Source organism: Phascolarctos cinereus, unplaced genomic scaffold (genome assembly GCF_003287225.1).
Source record: "Phascolarctos cinereus isolate Bilbo 61053 unplaced genomic scaffold, phaCin_HiC Scaffold_1;HRSCAF=81, whole genome shotgun sequence".
NCBI lineage: Eukaryota > Metazoa > Chordata > Mammalia > Diprotodontia > Phascolarctidae > Phascolarctos > Phascolarctos cinereus.
Window position 1 is genome coordinate 38,152,099 of NW_027555514.1, and position 12,538 is coordinate 38,164,636.

A 12,538-nucleotide genomic window follows, 5' to 3' on the forward strand; every position below is an offset into this window, starting at 1 on the left:
ACCAATATATACAAAGCAAGTTATAAACAGAATAAATAGGAAAAACCATCAACAGGAGGGCATTAGAATTACAGGGGGTGGTTGGGGAAGGCTTCCTGTAGGAGGTGGGATTTTAGTTGGGACTTAAAGGAAGCTGGGGAGGGCAGTAGTCAGAGCTGAGGAGGAGGAGGAAGAGAGCCTTCCTGGCATGAGGAAATTCCAGAGAAAATGCCCAGAGCCAAGGAACAGCCAAGAGAACTGTATCACTGGATCAAACTGGAAAGGCAGGAAGGGCTGAGGTTAGAATGTTGGCTCCATCAAACCAGGGACTCCTCACTTTTACATTTGCATTCCAAGCTGAGGCTGCTGGATGATGTGGTGGATAGAGCCCTGCATTGAGGAAGTCTGAGCTCCAGTCTGGTGTCAGACACTTCCTAGCTGTGTGACCCTCCCTAGGCAAGCCATTTAACTTCTGTCTCTCAATCTCTCCATCTGTAAAATGGGGATAATAATAACACCCACCTCCTCCAGTGGTTGTGAGGATAAAATGAGATAGTAATTATGAAGTACCTGGCACATAAGTACTTAATAAATACTTGTTATCTATCGTAATACCTTTTTCATTCATTTAATAAATGTTTGTTGTTGATTTGGCTGAAAGAACCCCCAATATTGCTGGAGCCAGAGTAATTTGAATTGCAGGTTCGCTAATATTTTCGCTTTTTGTCTGTCCCGTAGCTTCCTTCAAAGCCCAGCTGAAGAGCCATTTTCTACCAGGGTGCTTTCCTGCCCCTTTCGCTAGGGCTTCCCCCAGAAATTACCTTATATTTATTTATATTTGTAATTGACATATATTTTGTAGATGTCAATCCATTATTTTCGTATCCCTATAGCCTAGCACATTGTATGATAATAGGATTGTATGTTTAGAACTGGAACGGCCTTCGAGGCCATCCGGTCCAACTCCCTGTTTTTACAGATAAGGAAACTGAGGCTAATTAACTGGCCAGGATCACATAGCTAGTAAGTGGTTGAGGCAGGATCTGAACCCAGGGCTTCCTGAGTCAGTCCAGTGCCCCAGAGGCACTTAATAATTGCTTACTGATTAATTGCTTGTTTGGGAAGAGACAATGACCAGAGAGTGCCTGGTGAGGTGAGGGGACTCAGTTGGGGGGCGAGGTGGGGAGGGGGCTAAGATTAGAAGTTCCAGATAGTATTGGGGGGTGGGGTGGGAAGGAAAGTAGGTAAAACGTAGGAGACAAGACGATCAATGCCGGTCCTGGTATGAGCGAGTAGAAGTACTAGGTAACGGAAGGCCGGAAAATATCGTTGGGCCCATGTCGCAGGGTGGGTTCCTTAAGGATGCTAGAGAAGATGAGGTTCTGGGCCGGGAAACTTCACACCGACCCGGCACTTGGATACTGGGATACAGGAGGAAGACGAAATACCTGAGAACCTGGGGGGCCCTGGAGGGCATTCATCCTACCGTGACATAGAGGCGGGGAATAATAAGATGCGTGTTCCTTCCAGAGGAACCCAGGCACCGCTGGGATTCGAACCCAGGATCTCCTGTTTACTAGACAGGCGCTTTAACCAACTAAGCCACGGCGCCGCGGCAGACAAAGGGGGAGATGAATGGTAAAGAACGAAAGACTAAGTCCAAAGGTTAGGGCCACACAAGGAGCTGGCGGGGGAAGGGGAGTAGGGAACGTGCGAGTTCCGGTAAGAAATCGATCAGCTGCTCGAAAGTTTCAGGTTGAAACCAAGAGTCAAGGGAAAGTGCCCCTGAGTTACGCGCAGACGCCGCAGCCCCAGGTGGGCGCCCTGGAGTGTTACATCTTATCCGAGGCGCACTCCGAGAGTCTGGCGCGGCCGGCGTGGGGGAGGGGACGGCTTTGTCTTTGTTTTCTCGGGGTGCTCTAGAGCTCGGCGTTCACACTGACCTAGAATGGGCCATTGGGTGACTTTCCAAAGGGCCCCTCCCAGAAAGGATTTTTGTTCACTGATACATGAAGTTTAAAAATTAAACACACATTTGAAATCTCAGAAACAGCCTCCCCACGCGTACAATGTACTTTTTATTTTTCTTCATTTTTATTAGCACCGAGAGAAAGACAGCCACTGAAAAATAGATGAGAAGTACTTTTCTTTAAGAAAAGCTGCAAGCTAAAAGTCGCAGGGATGGACTGCACGGCCCCTTTCACCCTCTTTCTTTTTATTAGGCTCCCAAAGTGAAAGCCAACCAGTCTCCTTAAGATGTCCTCCCTCCACTCTGTCACAGGGCTCTCCTTATTCCCCTTACTATCCCAGCTGTCATTTTTAAAAATGCTTCAAATTCTCTCTTTGTTCTAAAAGACCCAGAGGAAAAACCACTTAGCGGGAGACACCAGCTGAGAATGACTGGGGAAGCATTCGGAAGCTAAATCTTAAATTTGCAGACTGTGGTGAGGAAGACAAAGATTGTGGAAGGGTTTCTTCTCTGCCGAGTAGGTGGCGTAGTGGCTAGGGCGTTGGTTTCACAGCCGGTAGGCTTGGGTGCAAGGCTATCCTCCCTACAGAGCTTCTGTGCTAACGTTTGTAAATTCGTTTAGATTCCTCGCCTTCTTTAAATCTTTCCAGCTCTAAAAATCCATTTATTTTTTCCTTGCCCATTGATCCATATTAATGTTCTTGTCTTGTCTGCATTGTTCTCTAATTGCTTCAAGTCCCCTCAAAGACCCCAAGGAGGCCTGCCTTGGGTCTGTAGCTTCCTCAACATTCAATGCAATGTTAATCACTACAGGACCCCGGGTTATTGAATAAAAGAAGGACAGGGCTGGGAGCCGACTAAATCTAAACAGGGAGGATGATAATGGCATTTCTTTTCTGTCAGGGAGGAAAACCATCCAATGGCAAGTTTCATTCAAGGATAACAATGTTTAGAGCTTGCTACACTAGAGACTGGCGGGGGTGCGCCTTGGGTGAGATCTGGAACTCTCTCCCTTGGTTGAGCTGAGTTACCTCAATCCCAATGGAAGAGCTCTTTTACTCTGTAATGTCTGGCTCCATGCTCTCCTATATCACCTTCTCTGATTTCTATTTTGCTATGGTCTAGATAAATGAGTTTCTTTGCTGTTTCACTATGTATATTCATTGTGGAACTAGTATTTGGTTCGGAAAGGATGAAGCCTTGGATATAGAGCTTGGATATTGGTTCCCTTCTCCCCCAGCACTTAGCACAGTACCGAACATATAATAGAAACTTAATAAATATTGATTCCTCCTAATAATGAAAAACAGTGATCAGAAATTAAACCTGATCATATCCACACCCCTGTGATTAGACTAATAGTACTTAAGGGAGCAGGTGGATATAATTCTAGCCCAGAAGCCCCTCTCTGTGAGGAGAGCAAAGCTTCCTCTCCTGGTAGGAATTAAAGCTTCTCTTAAAGAAGGGTGGGGAGAAATGATGCTAGAGATGTCTGTTCTGCCTCCATTGGAGCCATGCATAGACACCTCCATGCTACAGGTGGGGGACAGCCCCTGGCCACAGGCAGACTTCACAATCTTCTTCATTACAGTAACTCATATGATTTGGCTTAGCATAAATACCACCATGCCATGGAAAGAAGAATTTTCTAACATCAAAAGTTTGCTCAAAAAGGGTCCATTGTGCCCCCATCATGTACCCCTACATGCACACATGTTCTGTCATACGTAGGTAGCCATCCACCTTGCTCATCTCTCTTTTGAAGCCGTATCCCATTCCTGAATAATGTTAAAAAGCTCTTGTTCTTACAGGAACACTCTATGTCAAGTTAATAAGTATTTGTTGTGTCTATTATGTACCAGGTACTATGCTAAGAAAGGCAGATATAATCCTTGCGCTCAAGAAGCTTACCTTCTAATGGAGGAGACAATATACCAATAACTATGTACAAGATAAATACAGGGTAAGTCAGAGAAAATCTCAGAGGGACAGCACTAGCATTGAGGGAGGATTGGGAAAGGCTTCTTGTAGCAAATAGGATTTTATCTGGGATTTGAAGGAAGCCAGGAGACAGGAGGAGGGAGAGAATTCCAGGCATGAAGGACAGCCAGTGAAAATGCAGAGTTGGACAGTGGAGTGTCTAGGCAGAGTCATTACATTGCAGAGTACATTACAGGGAGTAAGGTATAAGAAGACTGGAAAGGTAGGAAGGGGTATAAAAAGTATAAAGCACTTTTAAAGCCAAACAAAAGATTTTGTACTTCATTGTGGAGGTGACAGGGAGCCACTGGAGTTGACTGACTGGAGAGGTGATATGGTCAGACCTGTACTTTAGGAAGATCAGTTTGACAGCTGAATAGAGGGCAGACTGAAGTGGAGAGAGAGAGAGACTTGTGGCAGGCTTCTACGGTGGTCTGTGAGGTGACGAGGAGCTGTACGAGAGGCGTGGCAATGTCAGAGGAGAGAATGGGGGCTTGTACTAGACGTGTTGCAAAGGTAGAGATGTCAGGACTTGACAATCAGTTGTATATGGAGGGTGAGAGAGAATTGGGAATTGAGTATGGCAACTAATTGTGACCCTGGGAGGAAGTGGGTGCACTCAGCACTAATAGGGAAGTTGGGAGAGGAGAGGCTTTTTGAGAAAAGATAATGAGTTCGGTTTTTCATCTACTGAGTTTAAGATGTCTTACACTATATAGCACCCAATTCAAGGTGTCTAATAGGCAAATGGAGACTAGAAGTCAAGGTGAAGGTAAGGGTTGGATAAATAGATCTGAGAATTGTCTTCAGAGAGATGATTGCTGTGGTTTAGATAATTGAGCTTCTTTGGTATTTCGCTAGGTATATTCTTTGTGGAACTAGTATTTGGTGCAGAAAGGGTGAAGCCCTTCTGAGTTACTGTAATGAAGAAGACTGTGAAGACCACCTGTGGCCAGGGGCTGTCCCCCACCTGTAGCACGGAGGTGTCTATGCATGGCTTCAATGGAGGCAGAACAGACATCTCTAGCATCATTGCTTCAGAGAGATTGAATCCCTGGGAGCTGATGAGATCACCAAGTGAAACAGTGTATATCGAGAAGAGAAGTGGGCAGGTGGATTTCCAGCCTATACCCAGCGGGACTAAGCTTTCCCTAGAGTTCAGGGAACCCTCGTGCTCCCTCCTACTACCTGGAGACAGCAGGTAGGGAAGGAGGTGATTCTGCCAATAAATAAATTAAAAAAGAGGCATTTTACTCATAGCCGTGTCATGCAGGAGGTACAAATATTGGGTTCTTTGATGGACACGTCCTCCAGGGGCCAGAATGTAGCCCATTCATAGGTATGACTCTTGTGAGTGTCCTCCTGTCCACCCCCCATGAGGAGCCGAATATTGATGCTAATGCGATGAGCAGTACTGAACACCAGAGGGCGCTCTGGGGTATCCACCAAGTTCCAGCTATCTCTGGCTCTCAGAGCCATTGACTGTCATTCACTCCTTGGCTCCATCCTTTCATGGATGTTGGTTGGATAGGGGCCATGTCTTCATCCTCTGATCATATCTCAGGGGTTATATCCCCCCCACCTCACTGCTCAGATAACTACTGTCTTTCACCTTCAGCATTTTCCTTACAGTCAACTGTATCAAAACTGTAATGCCTTTTGGGTGTCGTGGACCTCTTTAGACCTTCCTTAGGATAATATTTTTAAATGAGTAAAATAAAGTAAAAAAAATTACAAAAGAAACCAATTATATTGAAATACAGTTTTACATACATACGTGTATGTGTGTATATATGTATGTATGTATATATATATGAAAATATGCCAGTTCATAGACTCCAGGTTAAGAAGCCCTGCTTTGACAGTAATGGTAGAATGATAAATCATAGCAGGTGAATATTAATGCCCATCGCACGAGCATTGCCAGCCTGTGATCTTTCTGGTTCCCTATCGACTTTACTTCCCCTCTCCCCAAAGCATCAGGCAGGGCAGAAGTCCTGACATTCAGGTCCCTGCAAGGAGAAACCAAGAACTTTCCCTCAGGGTTTTCCCCTCTGAAATCACCAGGGATTGGTGAAGGAGCATCTTATAGATCCTTTCTGAGGGAAGCATGGCTTGAGTGATCAGGGCAGTGGCACAAGCTGTGAGCTTGGCTTTCAGGCAGTCTGTTTCCTGATTTCCTCATTAGAGAAGCAGTATGGTACAGTGGAAAGATCATTGACTTTCAAAGACCTGGGGTTCAAATCCTGCCTCTCTGAGTTACTACTCGTGTGACTTGAGGGCAAATCGCTTCATGCCTGGGTCTCAGTTTTCTCCTCCATAACTGAATGGGTCAGACTGGATCACTCTGAGCTCCCTTTCTGCTCTAAAACTATAATGCTCTAGTCTTCTTCTCACCTCACTGCTAAAAAAACAAAAAGTGTGCATTTAATTGAATCTCTGCCCCTCTAACAGCAGACAAGTCTGAGGGCATTTCCCCCGTGGGAGGTAAATGGCCAGGGCGTCATAGTCCTGCCAAGGTTGTCATTGAAGGGAATGCATGGGCCCTCACAAGCCTGAGCACCATTTCCCTAATCCCTAGTCCTGGTTCTCTTGACTCCCAGGAATGTTGGGGAGTCCTTGACCAGTGTCCCCCAGGACTGTGTGATTGGAGCCTACTTATGGGAGTGCTACCTCAATAACATGATCTGGCCTCAAACACTTACTGGCTGTGTGGCTCTGAGCAAGTCACTTAATGCTTCTCAGCCTCAGTTTCCTCATCTGTAAAATAGGGATAATAATAGCATCTAACTCACCATGTTGTTGTAAGATTAAATGAGATAACATGTAAAGTACCTCAGTTTCCTCATTTGTAATAATAGTAGTAGTTATCATTATGACTATATGTTAGCCACCCTGCTAAGTGCTTTACAATTATCATCTCATTTGATTCTCCCAACAACTCTGGAAGCCAGGTGCTATAATTATCCCTGTTTTACAGTTGAAGAAACTGAGGTAAACAGATTACATGACTTGCCTAGAATCACGCGGCTAATAAGTGTCTGAGGCCAGATTTGAACTCGGGCCGGACTCCAGGGCCAGGGCTCTTACCCTCAGCACTAAGTAAAGGCATCAGACTAGGTTACCTCTGAGGTCCCTCTAGGCTCTAATCTCTCTGTTCTCAGCAGTTCCAGAGGTCATTTAGATCCAGAAGCACAGAAAATGACCTTCCATTTTGGGAAAGGTAGAGGAAGAGTCCGGAAAGGGAAGGAAAGGACAATCTGAGCAGTGGGGTCCTCTGTGGAGCCCATGCTGTGTTCTGCTCAGGAGAGTGACAGATGTTCATTCCCCAGTTTGGGGAGATCCTGTCTCTGCCTGAGCAACAACCTGGCAGCGTGCCAGCAGAATCCACAGCTCATCTGCCTCTGGTTCATTCTGTCCTTCCCGAAGATTCCAAGGGGATCAGACTGCAAGCCATAGATAGGGGAGCCAGGCCAGAAGCCAGAAAGGACAATTGCCTTGGGGATGCTTGCGGCTCTCATGAGACTCACAGTCACAGGCTTCAGGCCAGGCTCGGGTGACTCTTGTATCTGTGACGAAGCAATCAGGGAATCCACCCTGATCTGGTAGCCTGGGACCTGGGGCATGCAGGACGGGCCTCGTATGCTCTGGCTCAGGGATGGAAGAAGGACGTGCTGTCTGGAGCTCAAGGGTCAGTAAATGCCATGGGCTGCCTGCATCCCCCAGGATAAGACACAGTGCTCTGTTTGACATTCAAAGCCCTTCATAACCTGGCTCCATTCTTTCCAGTCTTATTAGATGCTGCTCTCCTTCCCAGGCTCTTGGGTCAGGCCAAACCCACCTTCTGGCTGTTCTTCTCACAAGATACTCCTTCTACCCCCTCCCTGCCTTTGTACTGGCCTCCCCCCAGGCCTGCAATGCACTTCCTACTATCCTTCTTTCACACGGTCCCACTCTTCCTTCAAGATGCACTGAAGTACCATCTTTGGCAAGAAACCTTCCCTAACCCTCTGAAAGCTAGTACCCTCCCTCCCAAAATACCTTGCATTTTGCTACTTTGCATGTATTTGTATTTATTTACTTTACATTTATGCCATCTGCATTTTAACACTACTCATCTCCCCCATTAGAATGTAAGCTCCTTGAAGGTAGGGATTGTTTCATTCTTTGTACTTGTATCCCCCAGTATGGCACATAGTAGGTACTTCATAAATGCTTGAGTGATTGGACCTCCTGTCTCCCCCTATAGAATGTAAGCTCCTTGAGGGAAGGGATGTATACTTTTTGTCTTGGTATACCTAGCACAATGCCTAGCACATAGTAGGTGCTTCATAAGTCCTTGATTGAGTGAGGATTGTGCCTACTTGTCTCCCCCTAGGGAACATAAATTCCTTGAGGGAAAGGATGTTTGTTTTAGTCTTTGTGTATCTAGCACAATGCTTGACACATAGTAAGTGTATCCAGCTGGAGTGATTGACTGATTTAAGCTCCTTGAGAATAGGGATCGATTAATTTTTTTTTTTAAGCAATCAGGTTAAGTGACTTACCTAAGGGTCACAGCTAATAAATGTCTGAGGCTGAATTTGAACTCAGGTCCTCCTGACTCCAGGATTGATTCATTTTTGGTTTCGTATCTCTAGCACAGTTCTTGGTATATTGTAGGTACTTCATGCTTGAGTGAGTGATTTATGCTCCTAAAGAGCAGGAATTGTTTCTTTTTTTGCTTGTTTTTAGAGACTTAGCACATAGTAGGTGCTTTATAAATGCTTTGTTGACTGAGTGGTAGCGGGTAGCAGTGGAAAGCAATTACACAGTAACTTCAGAAGCTTTGACTACATATAAAGGGGATTATTTATTTATTTGTTTGTTTATTTATTTATTATTAAGAAGTATATAAAGGTAATTTGCAGGATTTATAGGAAGAATCGTACCTAAAGTTTCCTCGATCTTCTCTATGGGTCTGCTCTCATGTTGGCTAAGTCTGAGTTCATGTTGGGGAGAGTAACTAATGGCAAAGTTCAGTGTTATTATCCTGTTCAGAAACCCTATGTGACTTTTTAATGGCACTGCATACACACATTCCTTTCCTGGCATCTGCTGACTGCGCACTGCCGGCCTCTGTGGTTATGAATATTCATCTAAATCACATGGGGAGCTGTGGGGAAGTAGAACCTGGCATTTGTACTCAATGTCCCTGCTAAGAGGAAGTCACTTGACCCCCAGTGATTCCCCTGGGAAGGGTCACCACCTCCCTGATACTAAGGCAATGGGGCCTTTCAGGGAGTCCCTACTAGGAAATGTCATCTCCGCAAGGAGACCAGAGGTTCTCAACCTTTTTAGTATTGTGGACCCCTATGGCAGGATGGAACTGTTCTCAGAATAATGGTAGCTTTTTAAAAAAATTCATATTAAAAAGAAATGCTAAATTTCATTAAGATGCTAGTGAAAAGAGTTTTTTTATGAATGTATATGTAGAGCCTATATCAGATTGCATGCTGTCTTGGGATGGGGGAAGGGGAAGTGGGGGGCAGAAAATTTGGAACTCAAAATCTTATGGAAGTGAATGTTGAAAATCAAAAATAAATTAATTAATATTTTAAAAAAAAAATAAAGTTTTTTGTTTTTTTGCTTTTTGCCATCAAAATTCATGGACTCTCCGAAATCCATCCATGGTCCTTTGAGGGTCTATAGATCAAAGGTTAAGGACCTCCTGTTTGAGTGACAAATATCTGGGCAAGAGTAGCTCCATAGGCTGCTGCTTCTTCCTCAAATACTCAGCTGTATTTGGAGTCAGGGGACCTTAGTCCTTACTGGATCACTTATTCCTGTGTAACCTTGGGCAAATCACTTAATTTCTCTGGGTCTCAGTTTCCCCACTTGTAAAAGGAGGGGGTTGGACTCCATGATCTCTAGAGACCTTTCTAGCTCTAAATCCCACTCGAAATCTGCTCCTGTGCAAGTTCTGCCTTCTGGGGCCAAACAAGACAAGTCTGAGACTGTTTGCACGGGACAGATGTTCAAATATTTGGAGATAACCATGATCTGTTACTGCCCTCCCCCTCCAATTCTTCTTTAGCTCCACATTTCCAGCTTCCTCAGCCAAACTTCACAGAGCATGACCTAGAAGATGCTTAATTTCTTTCCTCCCCCCCACTTAGTAGTATTTTATTTTTTCTAATTACATGTAAAGATAGTTTTCAACATTCACTTTTATAAGATTTTAAGTTCTGAATTCTCCCCCCACTTCTCTCCTCCCCAAGACTGCAAGCAATCTGATGTAGGCTATACATGTATGATCATATTAAACATATTTCCACATTAGTCGTGTTGTGAAAGAAGAATCAGAACAAAAGGGAAAAACCATGGGAAAAAAAATAGAGAGACAAACTAGTATGCTTTGATCTGCCTTCAAACTCCATAGCTCTTTCTCTGGATGTGAATAGCATTTTCCATCATGAGCCTTTTGGAATTGTCTTAGATCATTGTATTGCTGAGAAGAGCTAAGTCTATCCAAGCTGATCATTGTACAATGTTGCTGTTGCTGTGTGCAATGTTCCCCTGGTTCTGTTCACTTCACTCAGCAGATTTCCTGTTTTTGCTCCTCCCTCTCCCTTGTCCTGGTTCCCAAGCCAGAGGCACTCAGAACCCAAGAATCACAGAATCTCTGAGTTGGAAAGGACCCTAAATGTCTTTAGAGGCAGGTAGTTGACACCTTGGAGATAGAATGGTGGACCTGGAGTTTCGAAGACCTAAATTCAAATCTTGCTGCCTACGTTTACTGTTTATGTCACCCTGGCCAAGTCACTTACCCTCTGTCTACTTCATTCCTCATGTGTAAAACGGGGATAATAACAGCACCTACCCCACAAGGTTGTTGTGCAATCATATGAGCTCACATGTATGAAGCACTTGCAAACTTTAAAGCATTACATAAATAAATGTTAGCTGTTATTATTATTATTAGTCTTCATTCAACTGGGATCCTGTGTAGGCTTGATTTACATAAAGCTGATGAAATACACTGTAATAGGGCTATCCTGTCACCCTGAAATCATACCTACACCTATTCATAAGCCCAGTGGTGAGAGCCAGGAAAGCCACCCCCACCCCCACCCCTTAACAGAGGGAGCAGGTGAACAGAGGGTGTCCTCCAGCTCTCTTATGGCTCTGAATCTATGATCATGATTGATCTTGATAATTTCTTGTGTCTTTTCCTGGGACCTCAGATTTTTCCCTTCAGGAAAGAAAGCAAGCTAGTAAAGAAACTACCTCTAAGGTGCTAGCTAGTTCAATACAATCTGGCTAATCTTTATTAAACACCTACTCTGCAAAAGGCACTGTGCTAAGGTTCTGGACAAAAAACCCAACAAACCACAAACCATTAAAGTGCCTGTCCTCAAGGAGAATGCATTGTACTTGAGCTTATATTCTAGCATTTTAATGTATTATTAAATAGCATTTCAAAAAAGGAGACCTGATGAATGTTTAACCCATGGGAATGAATGTCTAATGGTAAAATCTGAAGCGCTGTGATGCACAGGTAAGAAATGAATATGGGGACAGGAAGCAACCATGAGCTAAAGCTGTCACTTTTGTGGCACCAAAGTGCAGAATGAGCCATCTGTCCTGGAGCAGCCACAGATCTTGGGTAAAGCAACTGACCAACTATAAAGGAGTCCCCTTCATCTGGAAACAGAGGTATCAGAGGAAATGCAGATTGATAGCTGGAAGGAACTTGAGAGGTCATTAAGTCCAATCCTCTCATTTTACAGATGAGCAAACCTAAGGGCCATGTGACTTGTTCAGGGTCACACAGCTAGTAAATATCTGAGCCAGTAACAGAACCTAGATCTTCCTGACTCGTAAGTCTCATTCCCATTTCAGTGCTTCCCACTGCAGCTTAAAAGAACCAGTATAAAATGTGCTCCTTTTCCAGTTGCAGAAAAGCCAGCCTTCTCTTTCTCCTGTCAGATTGGGAGGGCTGAGCTTTTAGGTTGATAAAGAACTGGGGAGCTCTTGCCTAAACTGTAGTTTGTTCTTCTGGGTAATCTGTCTCTACAGTTTTTAGAGGCCAGATTCCTTTCCTCCTGTATCATGAGTCTGTGTGTTTCCTTTTGGACCAGTGTCTTGGGTTCCGGGCCAGGGCAGATGGCTCTGCTTTTCTATGGCTCTAGGAGAACAAAATTCCTTTGCAAGTTTTTGCCTGTATGTTTTTCTATAGGACTGGAGAGATTCAGAGGATTCATTTATTCACTTACAGTCTTATACCATAATCAAATTAATAATAATAATAATGGCTAGCATTTTTATAAGTGCTTAAAGGTTTGCAAATCACTTACAAATATTACCTCATTTTATCCTTACAACAACCATTGGAAGTACATGCTATTATTATCATTTACAGATGTGGAAACTGGGGCAGACAGAAGTTAAGTGACTTGCCCAAGGTCATACAGTTAATTAATGTCTGGAATCAGATTTGAACTCAGGTCTTCCTGACTCCAAGATCAGCACTCTCTCCATACTAGCTGTATGTGGGTCCAGAGCGACTTAGAGCATTATTGATTCTAAAATTGAAGCTAATGGAAATAATCTAAGACTTCTCATCTA

At 44.1% G+C, this 12,538-nt stretch overlaps 1 non-coding gene across 1 annotated transcript; it reads right to left on the reverse strand.

The window, feature by feature from the left end:
* Positions 1 to 1,517: 1,517 nt before the first annotated feature.
* Positions 1,518 to 1,591, reverse strand: TRNAT-AGU (transfer RNA threonine (anticodon AGU)). The gene has a single exon. It is a non-coding gene; the product is annotated as a tRNA-Thr (tRNA).
* Positions 1,592 to 12,538: the final 10,947 nt, after the last annotated feature.